Source organism: Curcuma longa, chromosome 19, assembly GCF_044706935.1.
Source record: "Curcuma longa cultivar G26 ecotype Majalengka, Jawa Barat chromosome 19, ITB_CL_G26_1.1, whole genome shotgun sequence".
In the NCBI taxonomy this organism is placed as follows: domain Eukaryota; kingdom Viridiplantae; phylum Streptophyta; class Magnoliopsida; order Zingiberales; family Zingiberaceae; genus Curcuma; species Curcuma longa.
In genome coordinates, this window is record NC_133879.1 from 3,796,846 (window position 1) to 3,818,318 (window position 21,473).

Sequence of the window (21,473 nt, forward strand, 5' to 3'; positions counted from 1 at the left end):
TCTGGTCCACCTGACCTGCCTAGACTTTCACCTGGTGCACTTGATTCACCCACCGCCTAGCCTCCAACTAGGACTTCCACCGCCGAGCCTCCAGCTAGGACTTCCACCGCTTAGCCTCCAAGCAAGACTTTCCATTGCCTAGTTTCCACTAGGACTTACTTATGCCTAGTCTCAACTAGGACTTTTCAATGCTCCCTGCATGCTTAAATCAATACATTAGAAATTACCACACACTTAACTTGAACCTCTTGTCATTATCAAAATTAAGATTCGATTATCTGGTGCTCTCTGCACCAACAGACTCTACACTAATTCGTTCAATCTTGATCAAGTTATTTGATCACCCTTGATCAAATTCTTTTAAATATATTATTAAATCAAATCATCAAAACTCTGGAAGCTAATTACACCAACATGTGCCTACCCACTTGGATTGGTTTTGATTTTGATTTGATTTGTTATTATAATTAAGTTTATATTCTTGATTTAATTTAACATTGTAATAGAAGTCTACATTTTGAATGTTTGTAAAATTATTAATAATTTTTTCTAACTTATTAATTTTATTTGACAAAGTCTTATTTTGTTTTTCTAATTTTCCAAAAACTTATATTTTTAAAAGTTAAAAGTTTATCTTTTGAATTTTTAAATTTAAATTTAGATTTTTAAAATGCAAATTAGATTTTTTAATTTGAAATTTTATTTTCATGATTTTTAAAATTTAAATTCATATTTTTAAAATTCAAATTAGACTTTTTAAAATTTGAAAAATTATTTTCATGATTTGTAAAATTTTAAAATTTATCTTTTGTTTTTTTTTCAAATTTAAATTCAGATTTTATATTTTGAAAACATATTTTTGAAAATTTAAAATTTAAATTCAGATTTTTATATTTTGAAAACTTATTATTAATTTTAATTATGTGTAAATTATCATTAATTAATTTCAAATTTTTTGAAATTGAGTTAATAATTATTTCTGGATTATCTAGATTATTAATTAACTTAGAATTAATTGAATTTTGATCGGATAGATCTTGGTTAATCTGATCTAGATTTTAATCAATCTGATCAAGGCCTAGATAATTTTTAATGTGATTTGATCAAGGTCTTGATTGAATAAATCAAGACTTTGATTTATCTAATCAAAATTTTATTTGATCTGATCAAGGCCTAGTTTACATGAATCATGACTTTTTTTGTTTACAAGTTATCTGGATCTTATGAGTCAACTAGTTCTTGGATGCACAGTCTGATTTCATATTTCACACATCAAGTAAATTCAAAAAGTAAAGTGTCTTCTAAACATGGCGCCCCAAAGTCACTAATTGTTTAAACACAACATGCATGTGTTACGGAGTTTTAAATCTTGATTGTTTGGGAAAAACTCCCTACCACTTACCATCACATCATACCCAAGGGGCTACATGAATTATGACTTTAATTAAACTAGTCAATATTTTGATTGATCTGATTAAGATTTTGATCAATCTAATCAATATTTAGATTGACTTGATCATAGTCTTGATCGATTAGATTAAGATTTACATCAGAATTATTTGAATTAATTTGATCATTATCCCTAATTACATTTACATTAATTAAATTTTTATTAATTAAATTTGTATTATTTAGGTTAACTAAATTTACATTATTTTGATGAATTAAATTAGAATTGATTGAATTATTATTATTAATTGAATGATCAGAATTATCTAATTTATCGTGCTTCTCTAATTTATCTAAATTAGAGTAATTGACAACATCTCGATCAAATAAAGGATTTTCATAAAATTTAATTTGACTAAACTTTAATGCTCCCCGAATCTTTGGATCTCTTTACAGGCATTAGTTTTGTAATGACCTATCAGCTTGCATTTGAAGCATGTCATGTAGTCTTTATTTTTCTGAACTTCTAGCAGCATCGGTTCCTCTTGTGTTGTTGGTTGTGTTGACCCAAGCTTATAAGTAGGATATTTATATTTATAATATTCTCTTTCCCTAAAATTTATAATTTAAATTGACACTTCTATCATTTAAATTCTCGTTAGGACCATCCCCGTCGACCTTTGATGGTTCGGACCCTGAGCCTATCTACTAGTCTTGAGGGATCCTCATGGAACTCGATTAGCTGAATCATGTGCGCTTTTGTATCTTTCTAACCTATACAAGATTTTGTTAGATAAAATATTAATTAAAATATTTGTGTTTGCCTCTGTATTATCTGATGTTTTCTTTAATGCAAATTAGTTGTCGAAACCTTCACTTAGTACAAAAGTTTCCATGACCGATCTCTAATAATTGAAATCGTCTTGTTCGTACGAAGGTGGTTTGTAGATATTCCGACTGAGTTCAAACTCTTTGTGCTCCATTTTCTATACTTATGAAAGAAATAATAAAGAAAAAAATAACACAGATTACCTTTAGCTTTCTTGCTCCCTTAACTATTAGTCCATCGAAGAGTCAATATGGCTCTGATGGGGAGGGGTGAATAGTCTTCATCGCTTTTCCCATTTTCATGTGTTTGTTCTTGTCTACAAGAGTTATTATATAGTGGAATAATGAAAGAGACAAACAAGACAAGAACATTGTACTAATTTTTACTTGATTCACAATCCTTAAGAGTTGTTGCATTCAAGACTTGCATACAAAAATATTATATCCACTATTTTTTTCCTTTCTAGAAACCTTCTGGAGATAGAGAAACCTCTTACAGAATTGAGTAAGTACAAACATAAGTTATATAAAAATAAAAGCACTAGATAGTAAATACAACCAAACTTGTTAGAAGTGGTTTGGAAGCCTTGATGTGCGTAGGATGTATACATGTATTTATGCTTTATTTGCACATCTTTCTGGATTTATTGCTTAATTCTTGTGTACATTGCATCCCATATTCATGCATTTAGGCACATATCTTACATTTCCTAGTTCGGAGATCTGCTCGTGCTTTTACATGTTTCAGGGTGGAAAATGGAGCAAAAACGGGTAAAAACGGAGTACCCATTGAAGACAAGGCAAGACAGGGCCGTGCCTCATAGGCACGGCCGTGTCTCTCAGCCTCCTGGCCGTGTTTCACAGGGCACGGGCGTGTGCCCAAACAGAAGATCATCAAGTCCAGGCCGTGCCTCACAGGCACGGCCGTGCCAACACCTCCCCACAGCAGCAGCCAGAGGCCGTGTCTCACAGACACGGCCATGCTTCAGAACAGAAGCCAGCCAAGTCATGGCCGTGCCTCACAGGCACGGCCGTGTCTTCATCCAGAAGGAAGCCACTGCTGTTGGCCGTGCCTACCAGGCACGGCCGTGTGCCAAAACAGGAAGGTCTCAGCAGCGGGCCGTGTCTCAGACACACGGCCGTGTCCAGCAAATGAAGAGAAGACAGGCTTAGGCCGTGCCTCACAGGCACGGCCGTGCCTTCAAACAGAGAGGTGCCTAGTCTGGACCGTGCCCCAGAGGCACGGCCGTGCCCCAGAACAGAAGACTAACTGCCTTTGGCCGTGCCCTCAAAGCACGGCCGTGCCTCTTCCTGTGCCCGACGCCCACACGGGGCCGTGCCTCCCAGGCACGGCCGTGTGCACGGGGGCGTGCTGCATTCGTGACCTGGACTATAAATAGGTCCTTAATGAGACCTAGGAAAGGGGGGAGACATTGGAGAGCCACCGGAGCTGTTCTAGAGCCACCGACACCTGTTTCGGAGCGAGATTCGACGATCCATCCACCGATCCGACTGCTCCAGACCATCCTCATTCCATCTACGCCGAGTTTTCAGTCCGAAGGAGGAAGATAAGTCTCATTTCTGCATTTCTTTGTTTTATCCTTGGATTGAGATGTATTCTTTCCTCCCTATGGATTGTAATCTCCACATTATGGAGTAGATTCCCTAGATTCTAGGATGTAGGATAAATCAGATGTAATGGATGATTGTATTTGGATTTGATTAATCTACCATTTTCTATGATTTAACTGTCTATTGCTTTGTGGATTTGTGCTTGTGCTTGATGATAAATTATGTTTGTGTGAATCCATGAGGGTAGGGATTTACTATGAATTGGGGAATCATTAGGCCGTACACCGGGGCGCTCTGTAACAGGGGCAGACCTTGAACCGGGCGAGTTCCGAGGGGTTTCCTAGTGCGTAGTTGAATTTCTATGAGGGATAGTTAGCGGTCATTCGTTATTGGGGAGAGATCCGTAAAAAGATATCCTGTGACAGGGGATAGGGTTCTTTTAGTACTCCGGGGCGCCTGAGTGACACGGGCAGACCTTGAACCGGGCTTCTAGAACCATTTCAAACCAATAACGAGTGACGTAAGAACACCAATGCATTATTTCGAGGATACCTGACGAGGTTGAATTGGATAAATTGGTTAACATCCCTACAATTGAACATTTATTGAGGAAAGGTAGAGGATCCAAGTCAATCAATCCATTCTCTGAGGAGTCTGAAATCCTAGGATCGTTTCACCACATAGTGTCACAGTCGATCCCTTTCTTTGAATTCTAGGATAAGGTACTTTAGAACACTCCCATCTCCCCCACACAACTCATGCTCAATATTCTCTCCACCTTTTTGTGCTAGATATAGTAAGTAATTCCACGGTCCCTGTGGATTCGATCTTTTTATTACTTGACGACATTCCGTGCACTTGCGGAAGGCTATCAAGTTTTTGGCGCCGTTGCCGGGGATCGTAGGATTATGGTATACATCCCAACAGAACAGTGGTTGCGCCACTGTTCATCGTCTTCCCAACAGCGATCCTCTGCTCGGAGGCGTACACACACGGGTAGTCCCGTCCACTCAAACTTCCTCCATTGCATTCCTTGATCCTTGAAGAAGCTGAAGCCAGCCGATTGGGTATATTCAGGTAGCTGGATTTGGCATGACGGTAAGGGTTTCACCGGCAGCCGAATCCCTATTTTCGCGTGTTCCGGCCATCCGCAGCACCATCCGACTCCGTGATTCGTTTGAGGGGGTTCTCCTAGGATCGTGGAGCCTCCCTATATCATCATCAATCCGATCGGAGCACGCAGAAGACACGAAATCTAGTTTTTGCCAGCTGAAAACCATCCGCACAGCCTCTGTTCAGTTCCGAGGAGGGTTTCTTCGGGCTGTTCACGGTGCTGGCAGCGAGCGAGCAAGACACACGAGAGACCGAGTTGAGGTTTCCAAGGGGATTGTCGAGCCACATTGCTGGATTCGACAAGTTGTTGACACCAAATTGAGGAAGCAAGGAAGAAGATTGGAAGTATGCCATTTCATTTTTGATTTTTCTATACTGTTTGTTTGTTCTGCATTTCATTTCTGAATTCGTGATTCTGATCAACCCTTGTCAATTCAATTTAACTAGTTAATGATTAGCTTTTGTTTGGATTTTGATTTGCATTAGAGTGCTTAGCTTAGTCTCACCCCTTCTTGCAATCTGAAATGTGTAATCTGAAACTCTGAAATTCCAAGACACTGTTCCGTGCCACCTTGTTGAGTTGAATATAGGTTTTATGTTTTAAGTTGGTTGTTCAAGTTTTTGTTGATTATGTTGGATGAATTATAGTGATTAGTTGGATTGCATCTTGTTTTGATTCTTTTTTAAGCTAGATTAGTTTCTTTAAACTCAATTTCTTATTTTAGTTTAGCTGTTAAATTCCTAAATTTCTTGCATTGCATTTCTAGGTTAAGGATAATTTGGTTTTACTCACAAGTGTCATTAATTCATCCCTATTTTAATTTCTTTCATTTGCATTTTGATTTGAAAACACTAAAACCCCATTTATATTCGAAAAACCCAAAAAGAACAACACGTAAGCTTAAATTAGATAATTTTCTATTAGTCCTTGGAAAAATACGACTCGAGGCCCTTATACTTCATTTGTTTGCATTTATTGTGAGTTTTCGATAATTTTAAATCAATTTGACAACCCTACTCGTGACATATCCATCAATTCTAGGGTTGTCAGTACCCACCTAGTAAGACGCACGTTAAAATCAGAACCTCTCCATATAACATGATCCATAAATCAAGGTCCTGCAGATTATAATATATAACACCCACTAAAAACAATAATATATTTAATTTTTCAACAACATAAATCCCCCACTTCACTTATCTTAATTCACTCTTAACCTCAACCGAATTTAACCTAACCCAATTCAATTAATACAACTCGACCGGATTAACCCAACCAAGTCCAATTAACACCACTCATCACATAAACCCAATTAAGCTCGATCCTTATGTAACCACAACCGAAACTAAAACCAACCTAGCCAAAACCTAATTAGCACAACTCAACCATCAAATTAAACCTAATCTAATCCACTTGAATTTCAGTCGGATCTAAGTTATCCTAAAAGCAAAACCCCAATACTTAATCTCAAGTTAAGTATCAACTAGGATCCAGTAGAACCAACCTAACCCGTAAAGTCCATCTACAACTTGAAATAAAACTAACAACTCAAACCAAAAATGCATCCCGATATCACCTCATCTAATTGAATAACAACTAATACAATCATCATATCATCATCAACCTCAACTTATTATCCTCTCAGCTAAATCAACCTAATGTACATACCCAAACGCCTTAACAAACCATATCCTAAACTAATCCAGCAACAACCGAATAACCCAACAACATTGAAAAAACCTAATAGAATTCAAAACAACTCACCTTATAACCAAGCAGCGAACGGAGCTGCTTCGGATCAGTGGCACTGGTCTTCTCCACGCGAGCAGCAATGGCAGGGGACGACGACGGTGGAGGATTGCGGCAGGATAATGAAGATGGTGGCAGACCGAATTGGTGCGTAGGGCAGCGGATGGAGCTACTTCGGATTGGTGATGCTGGTCTTCTCCACGTGGATGGCACAAGGGAGAAGGGAGGCGGCGGGTTGCTCGATCTCGGCTATGGCGACGGAGGATCTCGGAGGTTGGCTTCAGTAGGGCGGCGATGTCTAGATTGGTGCCGGAGTCCGATTTGCATGCAGCGGCTACTATGCTTCAGGGAGAACGAGATCGCGAAGAAGAGCGGTTAGGGTTTTCGTCCATCTTGTCTTCAACGCGTCCGACACCGTTTAAACTACGCTCCTCCGACCTTCTCGCCTGCAGACGCAGGGTTGCAACTCTGTCTCTGTAGTTTCGGTGAACGTGGGTGTTGCTCGACTGCATCGCGTACACGTGGGCTGCAGACAAGAATTGGTAAAGGGAGCCACATCAGGAAAAGGCGATGAACTGGAGAAAAATCATGCGATTCACGTTATTACAAGGAGTCACAGTAACTTTTAAATCGAGATTAGGATTTGGGTTAAACTGGCTTAAAACCAAGAGTTTACTGTAATAATTGAACTGGTTACTATAGCGAACCAGGTTCAATCTTGGTTCGCTTGGTTCATTAATCAAACGACCTCCGATTTGATCCAAACTAGTTTTGTTCAATTCGTCTTCATAAGACGAATCTTCTCATTCCTTTTATTTTGTAAAAATCTTTTCCATCATGAACCAAATCAAGTTGGTTCAATTTAGTTCAAAATTGACTCGTTTGATTCACCAATCAAATAATATTTGATTTGATCCAAATCAATTTCATTCATTTTATCTTCGCAAGACGAGTTCCATTCTCCCCCACTAGTAAAATTTCTCGTATCTAACATTGGATCTGTAACGCCCAAAAAATCTCAAAAATAATTTTATAAATATTCTATGATTTTTCTAGAATTTTAGAATATTTTTCTGGAATTTTTGGAGTAGCAGAAGTAGCAAAAATAAATAGGAAGAAAAACATCCAAGGCTGAACCCGCAACCTTTAGAAATATACAACTTCTAAAAATATCTCCAAGTCCGAATAAGAAGGAACCAAATTTTTATTTATCGGCGAATTAGGTCTAGGCATCACTTAATATAAATAGGAGGCTTGAGAGAGGGTTTTGATTATCTTCGAAAACCCTTCCCTCACCTCTCGCCCAGAAGTCTCCCTCTTTCTCCTCCCTCTCGGCGCCCCAAACCCGAAGAACGAGGAGTCCGTCCCCTAAGATTACAAGGAAGATTTTCGGAGAACTTCTTCTACAAGGACGCTCCTCTCCGCGAGAAGTACGCATAGATATAGGAAGATCGTCGAGAAGATCTTCTTCTTAACGGAAGAATTATAAGGAAATTAGAGTAAAAAGTAAGTACATCTCTCACCTACAGTATGAGTTGCTCCGTTGTTTTCTTTATTCTGTCCATAGTATGTAAGCATGCATAAAGTATTATTTTCATGACATCATTTTATGTTAAAGCATGTGTAAATTGTTTCTTTCCAAATTGCATGATATAAGATGTATAAGAAAAGTATTTTACTTTAGACAGGCGGGTATCGGGCGCAAGGCCCATAAGAAAAGGAATTCTGGGCACAAGGCTCACAAAAAATTCTGGGCACAAGGCCCATAAGAAAAGGAATTCTGGGCACAAGGCCCACAAAGAATTCTGGGCACAAGGCCCACAAAGAATTCTGGGCACAAGGCCCACAAGAAATTTAAATGATACCTCGCTGGGCCCAAAGAAGGATGTTTATTTATTTTCACTTATATATAATATAAGTTTTTCTCATGTCATTTCCAGCATTTCTTTCATATAATAACATCAGTTATTACGAAGTTTTCTATGGTTTTTGTGAGTTAGATGATGTACTTACTAAGCGTTGCTTATAGTTTACATTCCTTATATTGCAGATAAATAAAAGGAAAAGTTTTAGGAAAGAGGAGGCAGATGGAAAAGTGTTTGATTGTGTGGTGTCGACGGAACCGCGGAATAAGATCAAGAAATTAAATAAATATTTATTTTATGTCTAAAAAGTTATTTATTTCTTTTGCTTCCGCATGTTAAACAGTAAAAGAAAAGTTATTGGAGTTATTTTATTTAATAAGTAAAAGTTAAGGAAAGTTTAAAGTACGTAACGTCTCCCTATTAGTATAAGAAAGAGGGGGGTGTTACAGGATACTAGTTTAGATTGGGTCTAGTCAGGTTCACTTTGGACTTGTCCTAGCTATGTATGATTGCGTTCGTCGACTCTTTGCTAATCTTGCTTCCATCTCCAAGTTCCTATAAGACAATCATACAAATATCAGAGTAAACAAAAGAAGACTTAATCAACCTAACCTACTGGCTTAACTCTTGCTTGGAGTTCACTCTTTCAAGACTTCTTCGTACTATCTATATGTTTACTCCCCTAAGGATTTTTCCTTTGCTCAGAGTTCACTCCTCTTGGTGTTCTCACTACCTAGGGTTCACTCCCCTAGGATTTTTTTTCTTTCCCAAGCATCCCGATCAGTTTAACTTGCTTAGACTCTGCCACTTGCAAATATTCATTCATCTTTGATCTGTTTGGACTTTTTCTTTTCTAGACATCTAGTTAACCTTGACTTGCTTGGACTTTACTCTTGCTAAACATCCTGGTCACCTTTGACCTGATTGGATTTTGCCCTTGCTAAACATTCGATCACCCATGACTTTCTTAGACTTTACCTTTTCTAATCATCTGGTTAACCTTGACCTGACTAAACTTTTCCTTTACCTAAGTCAATCCTGACTTGTCAGGACTTCTACTTAACTGTCAAACATCTGATCAATCATGTCAACATTGATCTTTTTAGACTTCTCACTTATTTACTTCTAATCATTTGGTCAACCTTGATCTATTTGGATTAATCCTTAATTAATCTTGATTAGACACAAGTATATTGTCAAACATGGAAACCCTAGAGGTTGATTGCACCCAACACAACCCACTCAGACTTGGGTTGATCATGTTCGGAGTGCTCAGGTGCATGCTGGAGTAAACACACCGGACTTGAAGTGCTCAAGAGTGCGCTCAGAACTTGGGCTGCTCGGATACACGAGGCACTCGGGCAGTCGACTGCGAGCACATGCCCCACTGTTGTGCACGAGCACAATCAAGATTCATGATTGTTTGAGTGTAATTATATATAATTTTTAAAAATTTATACAATTTGAAAATAATGATTGTTGATCAACACCTAAGTTTATAACACCCTATGTCAACCTATAATTTCCTAAACCCCTAAGACATATAGGATGTCTTCCTTATGATTAACAAAGATATCTTACGAAAATGTAAGGTTGATGGAGAAGACCCTATTGAAAGACCAAATTTTAAATGGTTTTTTAAAATTAAAATGTTGTCAAAAATTTAGAAGATTTATTTGAAAATTTTTTGCTATTGTGAAAGATGCTTTCAAAATATATATATTTTTAAAATGTGTTTTCAAATTACTCCTCTTTCAAAATTTTATAAACTATTCTCATATTTCAAAACTCCATTTTTTTGAAAAAAAATACTTAGAATTTTTGAAAATACTTTTTCAAATTTATTTTGAAAAATAATTTTTAAAATTTTTGAAAAATAATTTGACAAAGGTTTTGAAATACCTTAAATAATTTTGTAACATAATTTCAAAATGGCATTGGAAAAAGTTTGAAAATGTTAAGTAAATGGTCTTTCAAAAAGGTAAGGGATACTTTTAACTAAGGGGAACTTTATAATTATTAGTGCAAAACCTAAGGAGGTCCTTAGGAGTGTATGTCAAAGGTGGACAAGAAGGGTTTAAGTTAGAAATCCTAATTCTTTTGATTTTGACATAAGACATGAATGGTTAGGTTAAGTACTTACTCTAACTTAAATATATTATTAAGTATTAAAAAGGAAGAGATTATTAATACAATCAGCCTTTAAGATTTAATATTTGACAATATTCTTGTGTCTGGTTAAAATGGATCAAGGGTTGATCCAAACAGGTCAAGGTTGACTAAATGATTGAAAGTCAATAAGTGAGAAGTTCAATTAGGTCAAAGGTGATTGATGCTTGACAAGGATAAAGTCCAAAAAGATTAAGGTTGACTGGATGTCTAAAAAAAAGTTTGGCAAGTGGCAAATCCAAGCATGTCAAGGCGCCTCGATGCTTGACAAAGGGAAAACCCCTAGAAGAGTGAACCCTAGGTAGTAAAAAGACTTAGAGTAGTGAACTCTAGTAGTACGAGAAGTTTTAGAGGAGTGAACTCCAAGCAAGAGGTAAGATAGTAGGGCAGGTAAATTAAGGCGTCTTTTGTTTGTTTGTGTTTGTATACTTGTTTTATAGGAACCTAGAGTTGGAAGCAAGACTGGAGAGCAGATGGGCACAACTGGATGTAGCCAGACCAAGAGTGAACCAGACTAAATCGAACCTAAATTGGTTTGCTCGACCTAACAGCCGATCCGATCGACTGAAAGGTCGGTCTAGTCGACCGTATGGGTTCGGTTAGCCAGAGTTCGATTTCAGTGATTGGGTTTGGTTCAGTCGACCAAAAAAGTTTTGATCAACCAAAAAAAACCTGATAACCACGAGATCATGAGGTTCAGTCCAAATTGTGAGGGGCTTGATCTTTGGATTAGGTTTACTAAGGTTTAGTTGATTGAACAAAATTTTTAGGCCAATCGAAAAAAACTTATAAAAAAACTTTGAGCTCAGGATTCAGAATAAACAATTCTCATCTCAATCTCCTTGCTTTGATCTCGAAAGTGCTCTCAAGAAGTATGCTTGTGTGATTGGGGAAGCACTAGGAGGAGTGCTCGACATTTAGGGCTTCTAGACTGCTTCTAACAAGTTATTTTGGTTGTATTTAGTATTAAGTGCTTTTATTTTTATATAACTTGTGTTTGTACTTACTCAATTCTGTAAGAGATTTCTTTGCCTCTGGAAGATTTCTAGAAAGGAGAAAAATAGTGAACGACATTTCCGTACGCAAACCTTGGATGTATCAATCCTAAGGGGTTGTGAACAAAGTAAAAATATGTACAATGTTCTCGTCTTATTTTGTTTCTTTCATTATTCTACTGCATATTAACTTTGTAGACAAGAATGAACACACCAAAATGAAAAAAGAGATAAGGGCTATTCATCCCCCCTCTAGTGCATCCATTCGCTCCAACAGGCTCCTGGGCATTTGCTGGAGCACCCTGAGTTCAAGTGAGTTCTTGTGTGCTGACTCCCATGCATGCCCGAATACCCTAAACTCAATCATCCTAAGTCCAAGTGGGTTGTTGGGCACTCGCTGAGCACTCTGAGTTTGAGTGAGTTCTCGTTTGCCACTCATGTGCATGCTCGTGCACCTGAACTAGAGTAGCTCGAATCCGAGTGGGTTGCTAGGCACTCGCCGGAGCACCCTGAATCCGACACCCCAAGCATCTTTTTAGTAGTCGATTTCCCTTCCTAAAAATTGATTGCTACCCCTACTTCAACCTTTCTAAGGAAGAAAACTCATCTTGTCAAATATTTGGTTGACCTCAACCTACCAGGATTTCCTTCACTCAACATATGGTAACCCTTGACCTTTAAGATGTCATGCGCCTAGCATCCGGTCAGCCTTAACTTATTAGGACTTCATCCATGTCAAACATCCAATGTTCCTTGACTTGTTTGGACTTGCTATCACTGAGTATCTGATCAACTGTGATTCACTTGGATTTTTCGTCTTGTGCTAACTCTATGTTAGACATGCAATAACTAAGTGTCTGGTCACCTATGCCACTTGGACTTCCTACTTGCCAACTTCCTATTAGACTTCTAATCATCAAGTGCCAGGTTAACCATGACCTACTTTAGACTTTCTATCTTGTGCCAATTTTCTATTGGATTTTCAATCACCTAGTGTCTGGTCAACTATGATCCACATGAACTTTTTATATCTTATTAAATATCCAATTAACCTTGACCTATTTGACTCATGCTCATCAAACTAATACATTATTCAAACACCAAAACCTAATTTAAGTCAACTCAAGCTTGGTAAACCTAGTTAACATTGACTAGAGGTTAATTACAATACCAAGAATGAAGAAAACTTTAAAAATATATATACAGTAGTTAAGAAAGAGGTCAAGAAAGTAGTGAATGAAGTTAAGAATGAAACTTTTGAATACTTATATTGAAAATTGAATACAAAAGAAGGAGAAAGAGATTTTACAGAAACTAAAGCTAGAGAGAGGCAATCAAGGCAATATCAAGGCAATAAAACATATGTATGTACATGACAGATATGCATGAGTTAATCAAGACAAGTAATTTTTTAATTTCTAATGATATATCAAATTTTAGATTTAATATATCAAATTCTAAATTTGATATATTTTGTGTGGACCCGTGAATGTATTAACCTACTTTGATATATTTTAAATTTTAAATTTTATTAAATTTTTAATTATGTAATATTTTAAATTAGTTTCATAATTATAAGTATTTTATTATAATTAACTTCATAATTTTTGAATTATATTTGTTTGAATTATTAACTTATTTTTAAATTTTTAATTTATTTTTTATTTAATTTGAATTTAATTTATTTTTATATTTTAAATTTGAATTTTTTAAATTTATTTTTAAATTTTAAATTTTTTAATTTATTTTTGATTTTTTTTAAAATTAGAATTTAATTTTAAATTTAAATTAAGTTATATTCCATTTACTCTTTTAACAATATAAATATAAAAGTGCTCTTTCCATTTTCTGCATTTTTTTTTAATTTCAAAAAGATAAAATAAAACTTTAAAGTTACTTAAAAAAAAAAACTGTTTTTCTGTCCATATAAGGAATCAGCGTTAGGTTAGAAAATTACTGTATAAATTTAATGCTAAAGTACAGCATCGCCATCTCGCCGGCTACCTCCGCGTTTCAGTTTCTACGCCGCCGCCCCCTCGTTCGCTGCGGCTGGCGGAGCCTGATTCCTTCGAGAGTCCTAAGCACGTGCCATGTCGCATCTCCCTCCGCCATGTGGCGGCGGAAAAGCAGCGCCCGGCGACGCGCCGGCTCCCACAGGTTTCGCTGGATTGTCGACAGGTTGGTCGCAACCACCCGGTCGAGGATCTCCTCGAGCCGGTTGACTTCCTTCTCCGCCACCGCCAACGAGATCTCTGGCCACCCCACCGTCTCCGCAAACGGCAGCCGGAGCCCCGGGTAAAATTTTTTTTTAAGTTAACAATTGATTTTTCTTTTTAAATATAGTTCAGTTTAAAGAATATTTTTTTTAACAGTAGTCACGAAAGAAATTTAGAAAAAAAAATGCTTAATCTTCACATGATTTTTTCTATGATTTTTTCTTACTCCATATCCGCTGTCTCGCCGCCCGACCTAACCTTTGCATGATTTTTTCTTCCACCATAAATTCTTCTTCCTCCTCACTAGCCCCACCATCTCCATCGAAATTTCTTCTTCCTCCTCACTTGCTCTGTCGTTCGAACTAACTCCTCATGTGATTTTTTCTTCCGTGATTTCTTTTTCCTCACTTGATTGGCCATCCAATTTTTTCATATTCTTCTATCACTGTTCCACTCAATTACTTATTAGTTTTTTTTCATGACTGTGAATTATGATTATTATAAGTGATTGTAGTCAGCGTAACTATTGATTCTGAAAGATATATATTGGTATTGTATGCATATCTTACAAAAATTTATTGACATTTTTTCACTATCCGACATTTCATCATTTCCTATTTGCATGTCTTACAAAATTATTTTTATTTGTATGTATGATATGTTGATATTACTTTTTGTGCAATATAAAATATATTTCATTGTATTTGTTTATAACAACAATTAGATTTCTCTTCAATGATTGTGATCATGACTGTGGTAATCGATTGCTTCGTAATTGTTGCACTTTGTCGTTCAAGTCAACTTCTTCTATGATTGTTCTGTCGATTTTGTGATTGCTCCTGTGAATTATTTTTTACTAATATTATTTTTATGCAAAATTTAAACTAGTCAATTTCTTAATTATTTTCTACTCTTTTAAAATTTTACTAATTTAAATTGTTCTTATGTGGAATATTGAAGAACACAATTACAAATATTTTTAATATTTTTTTAATTTAATAAATAATGTTGAATTTTAATTATTATTGTTATTGTTGAATCTATATAGGCGAAAGTGAAATTTATATTAGAATTGTTCTTTAAATTTTATGAGATTCTAAGTTGATCATGTCAAAATTTATTTATGTTAGATTATTTTAATATCAAATCAAGAGAGAAAAAGGTGAAATCAATATTCTATCATTCTTTAAGTCAAGAATTGATAATTATTTATCATTTGAGAGAACTGAAACTAATACATCCATTCCTAATGAGAAGTTCAAACCTCCCTCTAAATCTTAAAGAGTTGAGTTTGATAAAATTTCATTTAAACAGGATCCTGAATTGCGTATTTCAATGTGGCGACATCCTATTAATTATCGTGATGAAATTAGATGAGTTTATATCAAAATAGGGGTCATATCAACCTAAATTGCAAGAGTACCCATGGTCTAAATATGGAAAGCAACATCGTCGATTTCAATATACATGATTTAAAAAATTTTCATAGTTAGAGTACTCTTTTTCAAAGGATGTAGTATTTTATTTTCCGTGTTATCTATTTGAATTAAGTGAAGCACAACGATCTGTATTTATAGTTGAAGGGTTTAAAAGTTCAAAACACGTTAATAATGGAGCCAAGTGTGTATTTTTCTCTCACATAGGAAGTTCTAACTCGGTGCATAATAAATCTGCAAAATCTGTTGTTGATGTGATGAATGTAACTTAACATATAGATAAAGTTATGAATTGAGAATTTTCTGAATAGATTTAAAAGAATCGATTAAGATTTGCAGCAATAATTGAGAGTGTCCGTTGGCTTAGTTTGCAAGCATGTGGATTGAGAGGTCATGATGAATCTTCAAATTCCCAAAATCGTGGTAATTTCATTTAGATGTTAAAATTTTTGGAAAAATGAAACGCTAATATTGGCAATGTTATCTTAGAAGAAAGCTCCGAGAAATGCAAAGTATACCTCACCAGAAGTTCAAAAAAAATCTTACATATTATTGGTAACAAAGGCAAAAATAAAATCCGTGATGAAATTGAAGATTCTAAATTTTGTGTTTTGGTGGATTAAGGCGAACGATGTATCTAACAAAGAACAGATGACTATAATTTTGAGATTTGTTAATGTATATAGTTTCTTGCAAGAGCGTTTTTTTTTTCAAATTGTGCATGTTCATGATACCATAGCTACAACACTTAAGAAAGAAATATGTGATGTCCTCACTAGATATAATCTAGAAATTCATAATATACGAGGTCAAGGGTATGATGGTGCTAGCAACATATGTGGTGCTTTTAATGGATTGCAAGTTTTATTTTTTAAAGACTGTCCCTATGCATATTATGTGTATTACTTTACCCATCGACTTCAAGTTAGCATTAGTTGCAGGTGCTGAAAAGGAGATCTCTATATGACTTTTCTTTTTGAATATGACAACTATTGTTAATCTTGTTACATCTTCCTCCAAACGCAATACTGAGTTACAATCTGCTCAAGTTAATGAAATTGCACGTTCTGTTGTTGTCGATGAGCGCGAGACTAGGCGAGGAGCTAATAAGATTGATACTTTGCATCGAGCAGGAACTACTCATTAGAGCTCCCATTTGATTCTATTTGCGATTTAATAAATCTGTATGATGCAACTATTAATGTGCTTGAAAGTATTATCACTGACTGTTCCTCTACTTCGTTCCTCTACTTTGATGCGTAGCAAAGCTGATATCATAAATGCAATGGGTTCTAACTTAATAGTGATGCATAAGTTTTTTGATTTCATTTTTATTTTGCATTTGATACATAAAATTATGAAGAGTTAAACTCTAGATTTAAGATGAGACAATTGAACTTCTTATACTTTTTCGTGCCTTCCAAAGCAACAAAAGTCTCTTGATATCATAAATGCTAATGGATTTATGTCTCTATAACTAAATATACTTATGCAAAATGATTTGACATATGAAATAAGAATATCAAAATCATCATTTCTCAATTTTAGGAGAAGTGCTTTAGTTGTAGAGACCAAATCCATTGCATTTATATCAAAGTTAACATAATTTTATGCATCAAATGCAAAATAAAAATGAAATCAAAAGACTTCATCACTATTAAGAAACCACTAACTTCCCCATGCATCGAAGTAGAGAAACCATCAGTGATAATACTTTCAAGCACATTAATTGAGTAGTTCCTGCTCGATGCAAAGCAATCTGATTATGATGGTTTTGATATTCTTGACTGGAGTCGATGGGCAAAGCAATGCACATAATATGCATAGGGACTGTATCTAAGAAATAAAGCTTGCAATTCCATTAAAAGCACCTCACATGTTGCTAGCACCATCATTCCCTTGATTTGAATTTCTTTATGCAACAAAATGTCAAATAACATTTGATATTCTTCTTTTCATATGTCAAATCATTTTGCATAAAATTGGATGTTGATATTTCGAAGATGAGTGCTCATTATAAGCATCTTAATCGTTCATGTCAGCAAAATGATACCATCACAGTTGAGCATCACTTTCATTATGATATATTTAATACTTTAATAGATTTTTAGTTGATTTCTAATATAAATTTCACTTTCGCCTATATAGAAGAGTTAAATAATTCATAGGAGCAATCGCAAAATTGATAGAACAATCATAGAAGAAGTTGACTTGAATGACAATGTGCAACAATTACGAAGCAATCGATTACCACAGTCGTGATCACAATCATTGAAGAGAAATCCAATTATTGTTAAATTATAAACAAATACAATGAAATATATTTTATATTACACAAAAAGTAATATCAACATATCATACATATAAGTAGAAATAATTTTGTAAGACATGCAAATAGGAAATGATGAAATGTCGGATAACGAAAGAACGTCAATAAATTTTTGCAAGATATGCATACAGTAACAATTTTAATTTTATATAATAATTTATCTATCAAAAGAAAATACCTATATCTCTGTGAGCCAATATATATCTCTCAGAATTAATAGTCACACTGGCTGCAATCGCTTATAATAGTCGTGATTCACAGAAAGAAAACTCGTAAGCAATTGTGGAGTGAAACAGTGACAGAAGAGTATGAAGAAATCGAGTGGCCAAGCAAGTGAGGAGGAAGAAGAAATCACGGCGGAAGAAAAAATTGCATGAGGGTTAGGTCGGGCGGCGGGGCGAGTGAGGAGGAGAAGAAATTTCGATGGAGGCGGTCGGGCGGATGAGGAAGAAGAAGAAATTGCGACAGAACAAAAAATCACGCGAAAGTTAGGTCAGATGGCGAGTGAGGAGGAAGAAAACATCACGGTGGAAGAAAAAAATCGTGTGAGGGTTAGGTATTTTATTTTTTCAAAATTTCCTTCTGTGACTTCTGTTTAAAAAAATATTCTCTTTCCTTAAATCGGGCTATATATTAAAAAAAATCAATTGTTAACTTAAAAATTTTTTACCTAAGCTGTATATCTAAAAAATAGATTCAAATTATTATTAGAAAAATCAATTGATAATTTAAAATTCTAAAAAAAATTACTCTAGCTTCCTTAAATCAGGCTATATATTAAAAAAATCAATTGTTAACTTAAAAAAAATTTACCTAAGTTGTATATCTAAAAAATAGATTCAGATTATTATTAGAAAAATCAATTGATAATTTAAAATTCTAAAAAAAATTACTCGAGCTATAGCCCGGGTAACCTATTACGTGCCTCCGCCTTTGCTATTAGATGAATGTTAATTATTCTTTTAACTGTCTGATCATTTTTATTTGATTTCTCTATTCGACATATGGAAAGAAAATGTGAATCACACTGATACATTAATGCAACCAAATTTCATTTTTGAAAGAAACACAAATAAATGTGTGGGACTACATGGTGCACTTTTATATTTATTAATTACATATCTTGTTAATTAGCTCATCTAATACTAGCCTAAACCTGAGTCAAAGAGCAATAAAATGGATCTTTACCATCTACTTATCACAAGTAAGCAATTTGTATGATTTTCATAATATACTACCACTATAGATTGACTCGAAGAGCAATAAAACTATGTTTTTTTCTTTCTTTTTTGTATTGTAAATATCTACATGAAGAAGTAGTACATCTTATATTGTTAAAGAAAGGTGAGTTATCAAAGTTGCAGAAAGATAAGGTTCGGTGATCAAATAAAATTGGGTTAGTCAAAAAAATCAAACAGATCAAAAACTAATTGATGTTTATTGATTCAATTAAAAATTACTAGAGGACCATATATATATATATCAAATAATTATTTTTTATCGAGTTCATTATATGGTCAGAACATATTGTTGGTGTGCCACATAGTATATATATCCAATGGTGGAATCATGTGTTATTTTATTTTAGTCCGAAGGACGATAACGACCAATGATGTTGAGAAAGAAGATGTCAGCTAAGTCGACGGTGAGAGAAAAAGATAATTTAGAAAGAAGAAGAATGTACGGTAAGAAAAAAAGAAAAGGTTGGGGCTGAGATAAGCTCCGGTAGATCGGTAATCCTAGCTCCGCCATTGGGGCTCGGATGTCATCTGCCATGATCACGGGCACACACCCGAGCGCCACTGCTTCCATCAGCCGTGAGCTCCACAGCGCCCAGCCTAGCAAGCATAGATAGAATACCGACCGCGCCATCTCCGTCCAGTAGTCGCCGAACCGCTTCCGGTCCAGCCAAAATCGAGGGTTCCGACGGTACTTTTACAAGATCTCTGCCCTCATCCTCCTACAAACTTCTTCAATTAATGAACGAGCGTACAACAATTGAAGGTCGACGAGTTAATTAAGAATTACTTGCTGTAGAAGCGGCCGCTGACGTTCTCGGGATGAACTTCCATCTTGCCGCGGAAGAAATGAAGATGTCGCGTGTCGACTTCTCCAGAGCCGACCACTCATCCTCGATGCTTGGCGGCACGTAGGGAGGGATGAGCACGTGCTCTGCTTCCTCGCACGGATGCAGCCGCCGCAGCCCAAACGTCTGCAGGATGATCGAATTCATGAACTCAGGTATCCCGTCAGCAATCGCTACATCTTCCTGCAAATTTCGCTCCGTCATTGATCTAATCCTCGGAAACAATCTTATATGCGAGTGATCGTTGTAGTGTGGAAGAATGCAGATAAGCTGCTTGACATAAGGGGACAAAACTAGGAAGGTCAGGCAAAAAACAGGAAGCTTGGAAAGCAAACGCAGATCAAGGAACTTTAAAATTTTAGCCTACAGGTCTAGAGTTCGAATCTGGGAAATCGATCCACTGGGCAGGGGTGGAAAGTCATAGTAGGTAACGACACGGTTGATGGTCAATGGCCCATGATCCACAAAAAAATAGGGGTCGGGATAAGTAGAGCTCCCACGGGCAGACGGGTCGGGTCGTTGCAATAAAAAGGCACCTTTTGTAACGACCCGGGCCCGTCCGCCCGAGGGAATTCTACTTATCCTGACCCTATTTTTTTGTGGGTCATGGGCCGTCGACCATCGGTCGTGCCGTTACCTACTATGACTTTCCACCCCTGCCCAGTGGATTTTTGTCTTCCCTAGATTCGAACTCTTAGACTTGCAGGCTAAAGTACTAAAGTTCCTTGGTAACCAAGTGAGCCCACTTGGTTACCAGATTCAAGGAACTTTAGTACTTTAGCCTGCAAGTCTAGAGTTCGAATCTAAGGAAGGTAAAAATCCACTGGACAGGGGTGGAAAGTCAAAATAGATAACGGCACGGTCGATGATCAATGACCCATGACCCATAAAAAAATAGGGGTCGAAGCTTATTGTTTTACCATGGCATGGAAGCAGGCGCCGTAATCGTTTGAGGCGACGAAGACGTGATCGCGGCCTCGGGAGCGGTTCCAGAATGGGAATCCACCGGAGACCAGCTCGACGGCGTCTGCCAGGAGAGGGCGGGCGTGGTGGAGGTCGGGGAAGCCATTAACGGTGCTAAAGTTGCAGGACACGTATACAGGGAGGAAGAAGAAGTCCGCCTCCTCCGGGTCGAGCACGCGGCCGGAGTACTGCAGCAGCGCCTCGTGGATCGCCACCTCCGCCGCAAACAGGTGGGTACGGCACCGTTCGTTGGCGAGCTAGTCGGTGTTGAGCCGAGAGGGCAGCTCGTAGACGTACATTGTAGGCGGTGAAGAGTGGGAAGGTGGGGTTTTGGACTCAATTAGAGCTCGATTTGGGAGATTGGGGTTAAGGCGGAGGGGTGGAGGAAGAGGAAAGAGGAGAGGAGGAGGTGGTGAGAGGATGAGGTAGATGGAGAGAGAGAACCAGAGAAGCCGCTTGTAGTGCTTCTTGAAGTAGAGAACTTTATGAGTGTGATGGGGAACTTGAGTTCTTCTGGCCATGGAGGAAGAGGTCGATCATTTGAACCGAGAAATGGAAGATTAAAGGAGATTTTCAGAGATGAGGCGACGACCATAGAGATTATAATCCGTCAAGTTAGTGGGTCATTTTAAAATGGATTCAGATGGATTAATCTGTCTAGGTTCCACCCCGTGAGTTGGCCTACGGTGGACTTGGGCTCGTCATGGGATCCATTTAAATTACAATTTAAATTTAAAAATTATAATTCAAACTTAAAAATTT

At 36.7% G+C, this 21,473-nt stretch overlaps 1 pseudogene; it reads right to left on the reverse strand.

The window, feature by feature from the left end:
* Positions 1-13,681: 13,681 nt before the first annotated feature.
* LOC141812754 (putative glucuronosyltransferase Os03g0107900) lies at positions 13,682-21,232 on the reverse strand (annotated as a pseudogene).
* Between the last annotated feature and the right edge of the window lie 241 nt (positions 21,233-21,473).